The 18,014-nt window shown below is 43.0% G+C and overlaps 1 protein-coding gene across 4 annotated transcripts in view; it reads right to left on the reverse strand.

Annotated features, from left to right (window-relative positions):
* The window catches only part of RGS17 (regulator of G protein signaling 17), an 84,000-nt gene extending 69,993 nt beyond the window's left edge, over window positions 1–14,007 (reverse strand). The window contains exon 1 of one of the 4 annotated variants that reach the window (XM_081093894.1): window positions 13,792–14,007. The gene's annotated coding sequence lies outside the window, so the exon portion shown is untranslated. The remainder of the gene's footprint in view (window positions 1–13,791) is intronic. The other 3 variants (XM_081093895.1, XM_081093893.1, XM_081093892.1) reach the window with 3 other exon arrangements.
* Window positions 14,008–18,014: the final 4,007 nt, after the last annotated feature.

Here is an 18,014-nt window from a genome sequence, read left to right on the forward strand (position 1 = left end):
GATGTGTTAGTGATTTGATTTAGATTGCAGGCCATTTGGATCCATTTCTTACCACCAACATACAGGCACACTCGCTTGTGCACACACACATTTCAACACAATAGGGGTTTTATTGTTAGCTGCCAGGAGGGATCATAAAAGGACTTGCCCCTAAGAGCAAATTCTTCTTAGAATGAGTCCTGCGACATTATTTATGTTAAAATAGCTATGTTCCACCATTTAATGGGTAATATGGAACAAAATTTCCGAAGGGAGCGGAAAGGGACTTTGCCACAATGTAGGGTCCTTTCTACTCTTCCCACTTAGGATCCACCCCTTAGAAACCTGCTCAATGAACATTCATAAACGTACCATTCATATTAGTACCCCTGCTTCTTGTGAGTGAACAGGAAAATGTACGGAGAATCTCTGCTCCTCTTCCGAACCCCAGTGGTTTTAAATTCCCAGTATGAATTTTTTCATGATCAGAATCTTCAACTCTGCTCAGCTAACATTTTAGGGAGAACTTAACTCCATCCCCAGCACAACCATGTGTTCAGTGATCACACGGACACTGAGTTGAGCTCTTCCCCATACATAAACTATTCATTCCTTAAACACACTGAGCACCTACTCTGCTCCTGGCATTGTTTGGTGTACTAGCTTACATCCTACCATGTGGGAGGAGGGACACTGATAATAAATAAAACAATTTAACAGAGCAGTAAATGCTATGAATTCAATAAAGCATTGTTGTTCGAGAGTGACACATTGAGCTGGGTGGATGAAGAAGGGAGAGCATTAGGCAGAGTCCAGAAAAGATCTCTTTGGAGAGGTATCACCTGAACTGAAACGTGAAAGATGAGAACGATCCGGGGGAAAGTTTTTTAGGCAGAGGAAGTAGCAGGTGCAAAGGACCTGAGGTTGCAGGGTCCTTAGTGCCCTCTCTGCCCTGAGTTCCTGGCGCAACCCTGGAATCTTCTGTCTAGGACGTCCTCCTCGCTCAGGCTGTCTTATAGGCTGAGTTTTCAGTCTCAGCAGTGTTCAGATGCTCAACTTGTCTGAAATAATCACAGACTTCATTTCAATACTTCGCACTTGACCTTCAAGGGCTTCAAAAGAAAAAGCAATTCAAAGCAAGTCTGCGAATCCACAGGATCACTGTTGACCCCATTGTCTACTATGTCACCTTCCTTATCTAAGAATCCATGGGCTACACTCCATAGAATTTGGTGCCAAGAAACAAAAACTCTTCTGCAAACCTGTCTCCTTTCATGAGCCAATGAGTGGTAAGGAACCGGTCCTGTAACCCTTTTATTCTGGCTGCTGGAAACCCAGAGCTAAAATGTAGTGCTCCTGCTACAATAACAATCCCATCCATGGTTTGTGCCATGTTCACCACCCCCCTCCCTTCCTCATTTATTTCTGTCTGTGGCTTCTTATCTTTATTTTGTTTCATTTTCATTGCCCTGTGTGAAGAGTGCTTTTATTAAGCTGCCCCAACCCTCTGGGAATAGATGATGTGTAAATCATTAATCATGAGTGCTTTCTAGACAATCACAAGTCACTTCCTCGTTGCAAAATCCAGTGTGTTGCCTTGGTCCTGCACTCACTCTCTCTGCCACAAGGCAAAGCTTAGCTGCTCTCCTGTCTTAAATCCGTCTCCCCTCCCCAATATTTTCTGGAAATTTACATTACAATTAATAAAATTGGTGAAAAACAACACTTGCTTGGTCTCGTGGCATACAACAGTATCTTCATTCATATAATGTAGTTTAGTTTCCTTCTTTTCCCACAGGCCCAGGATTCTATTCTAGGCCCGCGGTGCTCTCTACACTTTTTCCTTTGGCAACCACCTTCCACTGTCACCTCTCGGGAAAAGATTTTCAAGTTTTATTTCCAGCCCCAGCCTGTCTCTTGAGTTTGCATTCCAAATTCCCTGGAACCATTTGAAGCTCAGAGTTAGAGGATGAGGCCTTCAAGTTCTTTACCCTCCCAGTCCTTAAATTCCCGCACAACATCTCTGTCACGTGCTTGTCCACCAAGCATTTGACTGCAAATTTACCACCTATCAAGGCAGCCCATCTAGCTAGCCAGCACTGAGTATTAAAAACTTATTTCCAATAGAATGGCAAAATCTATCTCTATGACATGTGCCCACTGGTCTTAATGCTCTTAAGAGGAAGGATAAGAGCTGAGACACACTAAATGCCAAATATGTACCAGAGGCATTGCCCATATTATCTCCTGACAAGCCTGCCATGTAGTTTTATTATTCCCATTATATCACTGGGGCAACTTAATATTAGTTTAATTATTTCACACGGCCCTTCTCCAAGTGGTGAAGCACTCATATTCTTCAGAGGAACTGACTCTATTCCAGGTTAAGAAAGTACAAATTCCTCCAATCACTTCTGCTATGAATTATTGGGTTTTTTTTGTAACTTTACCATTTGTATTGAAAACCTTTAACCATGGTGTCTAAAAAACACACCAAAACAAAGTTCAAATGAACATTCCAGTTGTGGTTTGACTATGCAGAATAGAACAAAATGGTCACCGACTTATTCTAGATACGGTGTGCTTCCGTTAACAGAATCTACAATCACACCTGTTGCTTTCTACGAAATCACCTAGGCTTTTGATCGACAGCCTGCTGAGCATTTGCTAGAACTCTGATGGAAGGGCACACTGTTGCCCAAACTGAACGCAGCCGATTTATCTTCCCTAACCTCTTCACCAGTTTGGTTTCTCCCGATCTTCATAGCATCTGTATCAACCAGACATGCAGGCTCAAAACCTCCATGTCAACTTTAAAGGTCCTTTTATATCTTCTAAGTCTCACTGGAGACCAAATCCTGAGGGCTCTGAGTCAAACAAGTTCTCACAAGGTCATCTTCCCTCTGCCTTAGCTTGGACCTTCCCAGTTCAGGCCTGGACAGCTGAAACTCTGTTCCTGCCCCTAGCCTGGCCGCCCCCCGCCCCCCCCCCGCCCTCCCCCCCCCCCCAACCCACTGCACAGAACTGAGGGAGGACTGGTCTCAGGCTATAATCCCTACCTACATAGCATGCATGGCACTCCATGACTATCAAGGGCAATTCTAGCTATTCACCTCTATTCAAAATATATATATAACTGTTAATACTTTCTCTCTTTTTATTAGTCTGGGTTATTTTTTATTATTATTTAAAATTTATCTTTATTGTTGCAAGTATTACAGATGTTCCCTTCTTTTCCCCATTGACCTCCTCCATCCCACCCCCCTCCTTCCCCACACTATTGTCTGTATCCATGCATTATGCATATATGCATATACATTCTTTGGTTAATCTCTCCCCACCCACCTCTACACCCCCTACCCCAGTGTTTCTCAACCTTCTGGCCCTTTAAATACAGTTCCTCATGCTGTGACCCAACCATAAAATTATTTTCGTTGCTACTTCATAACTGTAATGTTGCTAGTTTATGAATTGTAATGTACATATCTGATATGCAGGATGGTCTTAGGCGACCCCTGTGAAAGGGTTGTTCAACCACCAAAGGGGTCTCGAGCCACAGGTTGAGAACTGCTGCCCTACCCCCATCTTCATCTGAGAGTCATCATTCTGTTTCATGCTTCTATGCCTCTGGATCTAATTTGTTCACCTTGCTATTAATGCCCACCAGTACCTGTCTCCTTTCTGGCCTTATCATCCTAGGATTTCCTGGATGTGTTATATATTCCTGGAAAACTACGTCACAAAGTATTTTTTTGAATTTTCTTAGTTCTATGCCTGTCTTTATTTACACTGTCCTTGAGCCTGGAAGACTTTTTTGCCTGTCAAATTTCTGTCTTTCAATAATTTGAGAAAATGTCACAAGCTCTGTGAAACTTGTGCCAGATCTGACCATCTAAAATTCATCTGAAGTTCCTGAATTCTCACAGCGTTTTATTTTTTTCTCCTAGAATAGAATAGTAATAGCAATTTATATACATATTTTCTTTCTTCAATTAGCTTTTAGGTTCCCGAAGCCTTGGCTATGTCTTATTTAATTTTACTCTTCCCAGTTACAGAGTAGGGCTCCAATGAGTTGTATTAATGATGAAGGAGAAAGTAGGAAACAAAAGAGGTGATAGAGAAAACAAACTTGGAAATCTAATGTAAACACTTGAGAAATCAGACCAACAGGCCATATTTACAGATGCACCAAAAAGACCCCTCTCTCCTTCCATTACTTCTGCTTGCCCCTAACTTAATTTTTTGGATTGTACTCTCTGAGCTCTGCTCTCAGGCACAGGACCTGCTTTTTCCCTGAGGTCTAACCAGACTAGAACTCTCCTGGGGCCAGTGGTGAGAGGCCAACATACCAAGAGCCAACCTTGGTTTTGGTTGGAATCAGCAACTTCACTGAATAACTACTTTCAGTGACCTTGCTCAGCAATAAATCTATCTTCCCTTAAAAAGAATCTCAGTCAGTGACAATTAGCAGACAAGCTTCTCCACACATACATGTCACTCTTTTTTGTTGTTGTTGTTGTTAATCCTCACCCAAGGATATTTAAAAAACAAACACATTTTTATTGATTTCAGAGAGGAAGGGAGAGGGAGAGATAGAAACATTCATGATTAGAGAGAATCATTGATTGGCTGCCTCCATCATGCCCCCTACTGGGGATTGAGCGTGCAACCAGGGCATGTGTCCTGACAGGGGATCAAATCATGACCTCCTGGTTCATAGGTTGATGTTCAACCACTGAGAAACACTGGCTGGGCCCAGGATATTTTTTCCATTGATTTTTAGAGAGAGTGAAAGAGAGGGAAGGAGGGGAAAAGAGGAGAGAGGAATGTCGTACCCGACCAGGGCCGGGGATGGGACCTGCAACCCTTTGGTCCAAGAGCCGATGCCCTAACCACTAAGAAACCAGCCAGGGCAAAGTCTTAATAAAGTAAATAATTTAGACATTTAGTCATTGAACTGCCCCACTGCTCAATAAAACACAGCTTAGCATCTGCATTTATTCAGGGCTGGTAGTTTAAAGCAAAATACAGAGGTCTGTTTACAACACAAAAATCAAATAGATTTTATCTAAGATGAAGTTAGGAGTCATTACCTTTAAAAAATATTTGGAACAGGTTTTTTTTTTTTAATCAATGTGATTGAATCTTGTTACCACCTACAAGAATTTTTAATTATTTACCATAACCTGTGTCAGGTCAAGGAAAGTGCTTCACATTTTTTGCTTCCTGGAGTTAACATTTATTTAATGAAATTCTACTTCACAAAACACCACTTGCATTACTCAGATGTTCAGTCAATGAAATTACTGAATTAATGGGAAAAAATTACCTTCTTAAGATTAGGTCACATGAGTTCCTAAAACTGGAAGTGGTTACATAATACAGCAGAGTTATATAATAATGTATTGAATGATGCTATACTTTTAGATATAATGAGTTTTAAGCTAATCGTCTGGTGTTCTGAGCCCAGCCTTCCTGCATTTTGCTTGACTTTTCCTCGTATCTCATTGGAACCTCCCCTAAAGGGTGCACCTTTTCCTAGACGCTTGGCTATAATTACTCAGGCATCAGTCAGCTGTTTCCTGCTATCAACCCACGAACAAAATGGGGACACACACACACACTCAGACGTGACACATAAAATCATCTTTTCAAAATCATAAACTTCGGAGGCAATTCTAGTGTACAAGGATTTTTCTCTCTCTTTGTTCTCAACATTAAAATGATATGAAAACATATTCTTCAACTAAACTCTTCATTTATTTAAATATTGGTGGGTCGTTAGATATTGGGTTTACTAAAGGCAATTTAGTCCAAGATGTTTCTTCAGCAAAAATGCAGACTACTAGACGTGAGTTGATAAAGAAAACATGGGCTCCAATAGCTTGAATCAAAATTGCCAATATTATTTACTCATACTTTGGAAGAAATATGACAATCAAGTCAGTTTATTTCTGACTACCAGAAGAGAATAAAACAGCAACTTTTCCCTGACAGATTTAACACCTGAGTTCCTGGTAAGTCTTAAATTTGAGACCAAAAATTATATAACTGTCCTAAAATTATAAAAAATAACACAAACACCTATTTTATGTAAAATGGTAGATGTACAAAAAGAATTGATGCTCTTTTCAATTTATCTATGAGATATAAGACACATTAATACTACTACTACTAGTAAAGAGACAGAAAGGGGAAAATCAAGCATGAAGCTTTCCCCACACAACAGGTAGGAAAAGAGTAATACTCCAGTTCACAGTGCAGTATCTAATACTCTAAAGTTAGAGTATTTAATACTCCAATTCAAAATATAGCATTCATTTAGTCATAACAATTTGTAAATTATGTAGGTCACTAGTTTGCTTTATAGCATGTCTGTGCTTTAGTGCCCTCATAAAAGGTGTTTGTTTTCCTTTGCTGTTACCTAGTGAGTCTTGATCATATCCACCTCACAGGTGAAGTATTATATGGTAGTGCGGAGTAGAAATAAACTGAGAGGGCAATTGACAGTTTGGCTCAAATAAACTCACAAAAACTCAAAAAAAAAAAAAAACCCCACCAAAAAAAAAAAAAAAAACAAAGAGGAAGAAATAAACGGAGAAATAGGTTCATACCTCAAATTAGCAAGTACAGTTATTTCTGAACAGTCCAGCTAGCGGTTTAATGACAAGCAAGTTAACTTAGTGGCTGAAATGTAGGGTAGGCTTACCTTCAAGTGAACTCATGATTGCATTTGGCCAAATTAACTGTATATTACAACCTTTTGCTAGGAAGGAGTGAAGTCTTTATCCTGCCTTTATAAGTGATATCTAATCTTCCTATATCACAATCAATCTGGTAGTGCTAGAATCAGAGTTCACCCTAGTGATTACAAGTAGATGTGGAAATGGTTTTCTTTCTCTAAAAAAAAAAAAAAAAAATTATCTGGGGAGAGCACTTTGGATTTCTGCTTAGTTTACTATATTACAAAAAGATTATTATCCAAGAAGCAACTGCAATAGTATTGGGAGAAAACTGTAATATTTTCATTGCATGGGAATTGTGGCTCCTAAGGAAGGGTGGGGGTATCTCTTTCTCTTTCCCTTGGTTCACGCACACCCCAACGTTTTAATACACCTTAAATTATAATGGCCCCGCGGAGGGGGAAAGGCACAGTGCACATGTGTGTGTATGTTTTCTTCATGGTAATGAGGGAGCAAGGGGAGTTGGGCTGGGTTTACAATGAGGATTGTCACAGGTGTTTTGTTGTTTGCCTGTGGTGGTGGTTGCTAGGTCATCCACCAGCAGAGCCACTTCCTGCTTTCCCTTCCTCTTATCTGAGTCTCTGCGCAGCAGCCTTTGTGAGGGGCCAAGACCTCTACGTTTGGAATCAATTGGCTTGAAAATGCTAAATTCTAAAGAGATCTTTGCATATTACCCCTAAGGCGTATTTAGTTATGACTTGTAAAGTTAGAATGGCCAGAGCTCACTAGATAAAAGCAAAATAATAGTAAGTTGAAGAAGCCTGTATGTGAACGCCTTTGGAAAGAGGCTATATTTAATTAAATTTTGCACGAAAAATTACATCACAGAGCCTGGCACACAGTAGGTGCTCAGAATTTCTATGAATGAGTCACGTAACTGGTCGGTTTAACAAGCTGGTCAGAAAAGGGTAACATGGCAAACCTACAGAGAGCAGCTTCAACATTAATAAGGGCCATTAGTTAAGACAAATACTAGCAAGAAATTAAAATCCCTTCGAGCACATCACCTACATAGTGTTTCTTGGGTTTAAGTATTTAATTCCAGTATAATATCTAACAATCTCACAGTGACTGCATATATCTGAAGTATTTTTATAGACTAAATGTAATTGAATCCTTCAACATTGTTGAGGTATGTACAATGAATCTTCGATTTAACAGATGATGATACCAAGGCTCAATAAAGTTAAGGCTAAATCCTGGTTATTTGAATCCAAAAATTGGTTTGTTTGTTTGGTTGGTTGTTTTTGTTTTGTTTTGTTTTGTTTTTGTTTTGACCAAATTACATTTTCTGCTTTCAAAGTCCCTTCCTTTCAAGGGCAATTTTCCATAGTCTTTTTCACATTCTCTAAATTAAATCATGTAGAATGCTACTTTTCACACAGCAGACTTTCGAATATTTGTTGATCTTGATTAACTGAAGCTCACAAAAGTAGGGGAGTTGAAGGGAACAGGGTGGGGACATGAGGTAGTTTTCCCCAAACCAAAATTGGCTCATAAAATCTCTAGATTAGATAGCCTTTCACAATACACCAAAAACAAGCTCCCACCTCTCGCTGAGTCTAGAAATAAATAGGGACAGTGTTGTCAACTTTCACAAAAGATTTTGCATGAAATTTAACCCAATATGCCATTAGGAAGACCTGAGATGACTGAAGAAATGAAATGAACATTCACCTGCTCATTTCATTTATGTCATAATTTCCCTTGGGTTGTGAATGCTTAATGTAATGCCATGACTCCTGAATTATAACCTTTGTATTTCAATAGCCAATCAGCAATACTGAGAAAAGCCTGTGACCTAATACAAGGAAGTAAATATTTGCTTTGTGAAACACATTCATTGTCTATAATAAAATTGTTTATTGACACAGAGGTATTTCAAAAATCTCAGACACAAAGTTTACGAATTTTAAAGAGATTTTAGATGTTTATTACTCATGCTAGAATTTCAAGTATGAAGCACATACATAATTTAATTTAAAAAGCCTGCACATCTAGTGAACAGCAGAGCAAGGACTCAAATCCAGGTCTATTTCAAATGAGATTTTGTGTTCCACCATGACTCATGGCTTCTCTTGGAGCCTCCCATTCACTATAAACACCAGGCTTTTGATTCTGAATTACTGAGGGTTTTACTATATTGGATAAACTGGAACTAGCAATAATTATAAAACGTTACACTTTCTAGGTAGTTTAATATCTAAGGGATTTTAATAATGTTTTCAAGCTAAATATTTAAGCTTTTGAGACCAAATTTGTCCAAAGTCATAGAAATAACACTGTCAAAACCAGGAGCTTACAAGAGCACTGAATAATGTGAGGTACTATAGACACTGACCTCATTAAGACACTAGATTAGATTCTTATCTTTTAAGTATTCAAATTTCACGTCAGCTTAAAATTTGAGATGTGATTCTTATCTGACATGGTTTTATAATTAAATGTAATTGATTTCATTCTGATGAGACATTGCAATTAATACTCTATAGGACCTCCATGTACTCCCATGTTGCCTTTTAATTTCATTTATTTCAAGAAAACTCAAAAGGTCTATAACATTGGCAACTGGCAGAAACAATCCATGAAAATCTGGGAACTCCTCATATACAAGCTGTCAGAGTAAGGTGTGAATGTGTGTGCACAGGTGCCCAAGCAGAAAATGACATACCCCAACTATGAAGCAATCCTGGGCTTCTGAAAGGAGCTGTGCACTTGGGAAAGCCCAGGCATCGGGGCAGGTGGATGTATGCTATAGACACCATCGCAGCCCTAACCCCATGGCTGGCCCATCTCCAGCCTCTGATGATGTTTGTTCTGTTCCATCTGAGCTGGAGTCTGGCTCAGCCACAATGAACTCTATAGTCTTTGCTACACATATGTTTTTGTCATTAAGCATGTCCTTTCTTTTCTTTTGATTTTTTTAAATAACATTAGCACTCAAATAAATAAGAAAATTGTAGCAGAATACCAATTAAAAATGGGCAAAAGACTTGAACAAGCCATCCTTATAATTTTTTCTTATAAGCATGTCAAAATTGTAATCAGCATTCTTAGTAACCAAAGAAATTAAATTTTGAAAAATATAATTTTCACCTACCAAGTTAGCACAGGGTTTTTAAAAGATGATATCATGTTGGTAAGTACTAGATGTTCTAAGCATCAGGTCTACATTCAGGGGTGGGAGGTGCTGGGGGAGGGGGGAAACGCCACACAGCTATACAAACCAAACCTAGGCATAAGGATGTACATCAGTTAAAACAGCAACATAATGGAAAGAAAATAAAAATTCAAAAATAAAAGCATGGTTAAATAATTAAGTCATCCATAAGATGAATTATTTTGCAGTCACTAAATTATATTAAAAATACCAGCTTCAATTTATTGGGAAACACCAATAAAATGTTATTAATTTTTTTTAAAAGCAAGTATGAAGTTCTACAATATGATTCTAACTCTTCAAAAAAAAAAAAAAACAGTCCATTTATCCATAGAATACGAACTGGTGGGAAACTACCAGTCTTTTCCATAGCAGTTCTTAAGGCGTGGGTTGGGATAATTATAAGTACTCCGTCCATGCTAGACACGTGCTAGGAGGTGGGTCTTTAGTCTTTATCTCTATTGTATATCTGAGGAAACGGAGGCTCACCGGGTCTTGGTGACAAAGGTATTAAATGGAGGAGCCTGGGCACAAGCTAAGGTCAGCTTGACCCAAAGCGTTCATCACATCATGCCTCCCCACAGGTAATTTAAACTCTCAGGTTTATACAATATTTCACTGGTTCTAGGGGATTTAAAATCAGCACATATCGCTTTTATAATTTGGAAACAAATCAACAAAATAAAGGTTATACTAAAAATACTATACATAGTCACAAAGTGACAATTCTAAAAACCGTTTGCTCAAAAGATGTAGGACCGTGAACACAATCTTTAAGATCACAAACTAGTGTATTTGAGCATTCTTTAAAAAAAAAATACATTATATAATCCTAAATCTTGGAAAACTTTTGTGAGCCTTGTAAATTGTGCAAAATGTATTCATTTAAGAAATACTGATTGCCCTAACCGGTTTGGCTCAGTGGATAGAGCGTCGGCCTGCAGATGCAAGGGTCCCAGGTTCAATTCTGGTCAAGGGCATGTACCTTGGTTGCAGGCACCTACCCAGTAGGGCATGTGCAGGAGACAGCTGATCGATGTTTCTCCCTCATCGATGTTTCTAACTCTCTATCCCTCTCCCTTCCTCTCTGTAAAAAATCAATAAAATATATTTTTTTAAAAAGAAATACTTATTGAACACCTGCCTTTTGCTAGGTATTGTGCTAGGTGTTGGCACAATGGAAGGAACAACGGTCTAAATGACTTTCTCTGGATGTTAGGAAAGTCTTTGAGGGATGTGTAGAGATGGAGAGAGATAGGGAAGAAGGTACCCATCAATGTCGCCCTAGAAGTTCTGGCTACCCACATCAAAGGATTGTTTTAGTTTTTAAGCCTTCCACAAGAACTCATAATATTTCTGAGGATCCCAGACATCCCTCTGGAAACATAGAATTTTAAACCTGTAAGTAAATGCACTCATACCTACACTGACCAGGTAAAATAAATGCTTTTTAATCTCACACAGTGTTATTCTCCTCCACGGGGTATACAGTGGTCCTGCGCACCTACATTTCTGGGTGGTGCAGTATCTTCACTGGACTATCAGGAAAAGGATTCTCAGCAGAAAGGCAGTTGGGAGGAGTCCCATCCCTCGTGGCTCCATGAGTCTTTGTCCGAGCCCACCTTCTCCTTCTCTAGAAAAGCCCAGGTCTCTCAGCAGATTGACTTCTAATGCTATGGCCACTGTCTCTGCAACTGTAGGCCACGAGGTAAGTCAACTAGAATTTTTATGGATTCGGATTTAGCTTCGGCTGATACAATAAGGTCAAGTTAACTCTCCTTGTTAATTCTGTTCCATGGGGACTAAATACCAAGGAATAGCCCAGGAACTGGAGCCAGAGAGGGTAGAAACTGGCACAACAATTTATGTTCTTTGTTCTGTGAATCAAGGGGTCTGGTACTGTTTCAGACTACACATTCAAGAAGAAGGATGAGTGTCCATGGTTCTGAGATTGGGTGTCACTGCCATGGAGATTCGTCTTATTTAATAAATGACACCATCCAGTGACTCTGAATAGTAAACACTGGTTTTTGTTTCCTCATCTCCGAAAATCACAAATAAATGACCCTCCCATAGTTTCTCTCACTATAGTTTTTAAGACTATAAAAACAGGGAACAAATGGACTCTACCACAAGTATGCTAATTACTGTTTTAGTTCATGCTAACAGAAGAAATAGCTTAATAACAGTAACTTAACTGGAGAAGGTCACATCTTTCATTCCTGTGAATTAATGAATACCATCACCTTTTCATTAGATTTTAGTGCTATAATGTATATTTCGTGGACAACTACTACCATTACCTCAAAGAACTTTAGAAACACATATTTACTTAAAGTGTCTCAGAGTTTTCAAAATTCATACAGAGTGTCTAGCAGCTATGAAACTAGGAGGAAAACATTCTTTTCCATTACAAGAGGAAAAAGCGTTTCTCATTTCTCCAATTACGTGATTTTCTTCTGAAGGGCTCATCACCCAGCAAAGCCCACATGAATGAATGCCGGAAATGCGGAGGACATCCAGTCTGAGAAATGCTTGTTCTAGACAGGAACCCCACTAGGAGATTTCTCTCCGTTATTTGCGATCGTTATCCCAGGATGGAAATGACTTCGCCAGAAAACGATTAAAAGGTGGACACAGCTATGGGAAGCTTGCAAAGTTCTCTAGACAAGCCTTCCAGTGGCTCTTAAAAAAAGGGAAGCATTTACCAAAGGGTCATGGAGGGTAGGAAAACTATGCCAGGAGCCCGGGGCAGCCCTGCCAGAGGGACTCAGATGGTCCCAGGTGAGCGGGCTGGAGGCGGAGGGCGCAGGGCGGGTCCGGGCGCCGCGGGCATCTTTTTGGGCAGGGCGACCCCTGCTCTGCCTGCGGGCGCCCTGAGACTCGGAGGAGGGCGCGGGCTGCCCGGGACGCGCTTGCGGCAGCCTCGGGTCGCGACCAGCATCGCAGTGACCGCGGCTTTCCGAGGCCAGCGCGGTCCCTCCGCCACCCTCGAGCCCTCCCTCCGACATCTTTCACGGAGCCGGGGAGGTAGCAAGAAGGGGTGGAAACCGCTACTGTCTGCGCCCCGCCTCGGCCGCAGCACAGGGAGAGCAGAGGGCGAGGGAGCTGGCGAGGAGGCAGCTAGGAAGCGGTGATCCATCGACTGGAGAAAGGATCGCCATCACCCACAGCCCGGGGGTCTCGGGTCCACCCACCCGGGCCGGGCAGCGGCTGGCGTTGGGTGGGCGTTCCTCCGCCTGGTCCCCGGGCGGCTGGGAACCCACCCCTAGCAGAGCCCACAGGCGCTCCTTCTCCATCCGCTCCGAGCAGGGGAAGGAACAAAAGGGACCCTCCACCCCGGCACACACGGATGTCAGATGCTCGGGGTATATGCGTCCTGACAGCCTCCCTTTTACACCTTCCTCACCTGAACAGTGCGTTTCCCCAAAGGTGAAGAGAGGAAAGAAAGAAAAAAAAATACCGCCCGAGCTGATCGGTCGCTTGGACACTGTTAATTTCACATTCGGTTCTCTAACCACCACCAGGAACATCCCGCAGGACCTTGCGCCCCCCGCCCCCGGCCCGGCCCTCTCGGCCGGGGCCCCAAGGAGCCCAGCTCCCCTCTAGGGACCCTGCCGAGGGTTCCCAGGGCGGGCAGGACGCGCTCCCGGCCTCCCGCAGCACCCGGGGGCGGGGGGAGGGGGGCGGCAGCGAACGCGGGATCCAACTTCCCAACCTGCGGCGCGGCCCCTGCTCCCCGCCCGGGCGCGGCGGCCTCCCCGCTGGGGCAGCGGCACCGGCCCTCTCCGCCCCCTCGTGCCTTCATCGCCCTCCCCCACCACCTTTACCAAATGCATCCATTGGTGCAAAGCAGACATTTTGCTGTCATTTACTTCGCGCCGCTTGGCCGCGGAGGGAACATCTTACCCGGGCGCCTGGCGGTGCGGGCAGCGCGCGGGGAGCTCCGGGGAGCGCGAGGCGGGGCGGCTCGGTCCTCTAGCGGAGCCTGCTCGCTGCCATCCGTCCAACTTCAGCACCCGGCGGGCAGGAGAGAGCGAGCAGGCGAGGATGCAGGGGAGGCGGGAGGCGGGGGCGGAGGGAGCGGTGGGCGGGGAGGGAGCGGGAGCCCTTGGCAGCGCGCATGCGTCCCGCGAGCGGGCTCGGCCCCGCGCCGGGCTGGGTCCGTGGGGCCTCTTCTCCCCCCGCCCCGCCCCGCCCCGCCCCTCCCGCGTGGGACCGCGTGAGTCACAGCCCCGCCCCCCCGGACGGCCCGGCCCCCGCGCGCTCCCCCGGTCCCGCGCCCACGGTGCGGAGGGTCTCGGGGGGGCTTCGGCCCCCGGAGACTCCGGTCGGAGCTTCCCGGGAGCCTGGGAAGCCGGGGAGTCCTCCTTGATGAGAGGCGCTGGCGCCCAGGCTCCTCCAACTTCAAGTTCGGCCGCAGCCCGAGTAACCCTGTCCTGCGCTTTGGGGGATGCCCGGAACCCGAGCGCGTCTGGAAGGGGCAGACCGGCAGCGGGTCCCGGGGGCGCGGGGCGGGAGGGGCGCCGAGAACATGGGAAGCGCAGCAAGTCTTGCCGATCGGAGGCCGGGCTTTAGGGAGAGTTCTTCACTTCGTGGGCGTCCTTGCCCAGAAGCCGGACATTTCCCCGAAGGTTTATTTTCAGGCCCCCTCTGCTCTGGGGCACATGTGGGGTTTCCGGCGTGTGGACCGCTGCAGCCAGAGCCCTGACAGAGGGGGGCCGTGCCCAGGCGAGCGTCTTGCATGACTGACAGGTGCTGACGCTCGGGGCCTGGAGCATCCTTCAGGGACGGGGACAGCCCGGGCGCTCACGTCGGATAATTGTTCCATTCACAAGCCGAGCCTCGCTGGGTGGCGAAGGCGCTTTGGCTACTTAATGCATCCTGAGCGCTAGATTGCATCTCCCGTGATTAGATTCAAGTGTTTGTGAGGGAGAATTACGGAAGCAAGCGGGTGTCACTCTTCGGATGTGTCATCTGTGGGAAGAGGAGTGAGTTCCTGGCAGGAATGATTAGGCTTTTTTTTTTTTTTTCCTTATATCTATTTAGAACTGATCACTCGTAAATAGATAGGATTTTCCCTTGCTTGTGCGCTCATGCATTCGAACAGCGTTAGGGTTACTTCAGACTCCTTTAGGGAACATCCTTCTGCACGCACCTCACCCCCCCCCCCCTTCCCCCTTGAGTTCAATATGTCTCAGGGTTTGCTCGGGGGGCCTCCTTTCTCTAGTTACATGATGAGTCCTAGTGCTCTTCAAAGTGTATTTCCTGAACTGGTGTCGGTCTGCAAATTGTTCCTTATTGGTCTGTAATGAGAGATGAATGCAAGAAACGGAGAGGAGCGTTGGAAACGGCCCTAGCGAGTTGACATTGCCTGGGCATCGACGCACATTAGTCCCTTGTACTTTGTACATTTTATTTTGTTTGTAAAATAATTCGTTTTTGTTGGGTTTTACAAAAGTGTTAGCCCATGATGCATTCAAAATAAAAGCCCGTCACCAAAAACTGTTTAGCGGCACTGAGTTCTACAAAGCTCCCAGATGTGTATCTTCTGTCCTGATCTCTCACAGAACTCTCTTACGTCCTCAATACCTTTGCAACTCTGCATGGAGGGTAACGATAATAGTTCATATTGAGTGAACAAGTGCTGTGTGCTAGGTATTGACCTGTTTTGCATACGCTGTTTTATTTTTGCTTCAAGGTGGATACTATTATTATGTGTAGCAGGCAGCTCAGAAGCAGAACTCCAGTTATCCACCTCCTCCAAACTGTTCCTCTTCAAATTGTTCCACCTGGTTACTCAAGTCAGAAATTTAGGTCACCCTTCTCTTTCTCTCTCTCTCTCTCTCTCTCTCTCTCTCTCTCTCTCTCTCTCTCTCTCTCATTAATTTCTTTTCCAATGATAGTTGACATACAATGTAATATTAACTTCAGGTTTACAACATAGAAATTCTTACTTTTCTTTCTTTCTTTACCCCCACATCCAATTAATGTTTTCTCTTTCTCCAAAATATATCCCGATTCATCCACTTCTCCCCTCTCCATTGCTATAACCATGGTCCAAGAGCTCTGTGCTCTCACCTGAACGACCACACAAGCCTTCAGATGGTCTCTCCTCCACAGTCCTGAGCAACACATTCTCTAAACAACAGCTGAGTGATCTCTTAAAAACATAAACAGATCATGTCATGCTTCTGCTTAAAACTCTCCAATGAGTTTTCATTGCATTTTACATATAATCCCTAATTCTATCCACAGCCCAGAGGCTCTACAAAATCTTGTCCTCGCCTTGTCCATGCTCCCGTACACCACAGGTATGTGTGCTGTAGTCACATCTGTCTATTTCTTTTACTTTCTTGAATATGTTTAGCTTATACTTGCTGTTCTTTCTGTCTTGGAATCCTCTGTGCTCAGATCTCTCCATTGTAGGCTCCTTAATATCCTATAGGTCCCTGCTCAGATATCACCCATTCAAGCTTTATTTGTTGTTGTTTTTTAAATATATTTTTTACTGATTTCAGAGAGGAAGGGAGAGGGAGAGAGGGAGAGCCTTCATTAATGTCTACTATATGCCTGGTATTATGTCTTCAAGCTTTTTGCAAAAAATATAAATGTTGTATAAAATTACTATATATGACTCAGGAGTGGATTTCCGTTCTCTTTGTGCAGAATTTCAGAGCTCACTGGGCTTCTGGTCCTTGAACAGCTGTGTGGTAACTATGAAAAGCAGCATTTCATCACCATCATTTCCATGCCATTATGAACGTGTTTTTCAAGTAAAGAGAATCTACAGCAGATTTTGGTGTAATGAATTCATAGTAAGAAGGCACATAGGAGAGTTATAGGCAAGCTATTTGCAGACAGAGATATTGGAAAAGGACAGAACATCAAAATATTTACAGTGCATTTACTCATAATTCGGGATATTTGTCATCATGAAGAGACCTGAATCTACCTCAGTGAGTTTGATACCCTTGAAAAGTTATTTCAGGAAGATATTATGTAGCATCTTTTACATTTCATTTCCTTCTTTTCTCACATGCTCATTTTAATAAAACAACAACTGAGCGACCTTTGGAAAGCAAAGGGAGAACAAAGAAATTTGTTTCAAACTAGGAACCCCTAACTGCTTCATCCAAGCAAATTTCTCCAGAGTGGAGCATGAAGGGATAATTAAAACATGACTGTTTCAACACACTTTTTCTTTACTTTTAGAAACAGGGCTTATCATGTTTCTTCAACTGGCTTTAATCAAACCTTTAGAGACAGGCTTTTCTCAGGGAACTTATTTAGATGGAAAATGCTTGTGTTTCCTCATCAATATTTGAAGAAGGTAAGAGAAAGGAAAGAGAAGGTAACCTGCCTCCAAAATATATAAAATAAGATAAGGAGTTTCATATTTTATATGTGCTTTATTTTTCTAAATATATTGTTATTGATTTCAGAGAGGAAAGGAGAGGGGAGAGATAGAAACATCAATGATGAGATAGAATCATTGATCGGCTGCCTCCTCTATGGCCCCACACTGGGGATTGAGCCCTCAGCCAGGGCATGTGCCCTGGCCAGGAATCAAACCTGGACCTCCTGGTTCATAGGTCAATGGATCTTGCATATTCACATTTTTTTAACACATCTTTCACATAATAAATAATGTGATTGGACAATAATTCTCTGCTCTGTCTTGAAATATAACAAAATGTTTATCTTACCCTGGAGAAGGTGATGTTCCGTTATTACAGTCAGATGCTTTGTGGATGGAGGAAGTTACAGAATTTAAGGGTCCAGGTTATATTATGTTGAGATTGCTGAAGGTTGTGGATGATAATAGCTGGACTGTGGAACAGGCACCTGCCTTATCAGACCTGCTTCCAGGGTCCGATGGAAGGAAGGGTGGAGAGAGGCTGAGGTTTGATTTCACAATAGTTTCTTGCACCTTTACTATGTTTGGGTTCATGGCAAAGCTAGTTCAGAGATGTGTAAAGTTAACACAGATCTTTGTGTGTGTGTGTGTGTGTGTGTGTGTGTGTGTGTGTGTGGAGATAGTTTGCTAAAGATGTCTAGCATCTAGAAGGACCCAGCTGACTAATTTTTGAGTTCCGTATCGAAAGATCCTTAAGCTGCAAATCTGAAGA

The sequence above is a fragment of the Myotis nattereri genome (assembly GCF_964212035.1).
Source record: "Myotis nattereri genome assembly, chromosome: 6".
NCBI classification, from domain to species: Eukaryota; Metazoa; Chordata; class Mammalia; order Chiroptera; family Vespertilionidae; genus Myotis; species Myotis nattereri.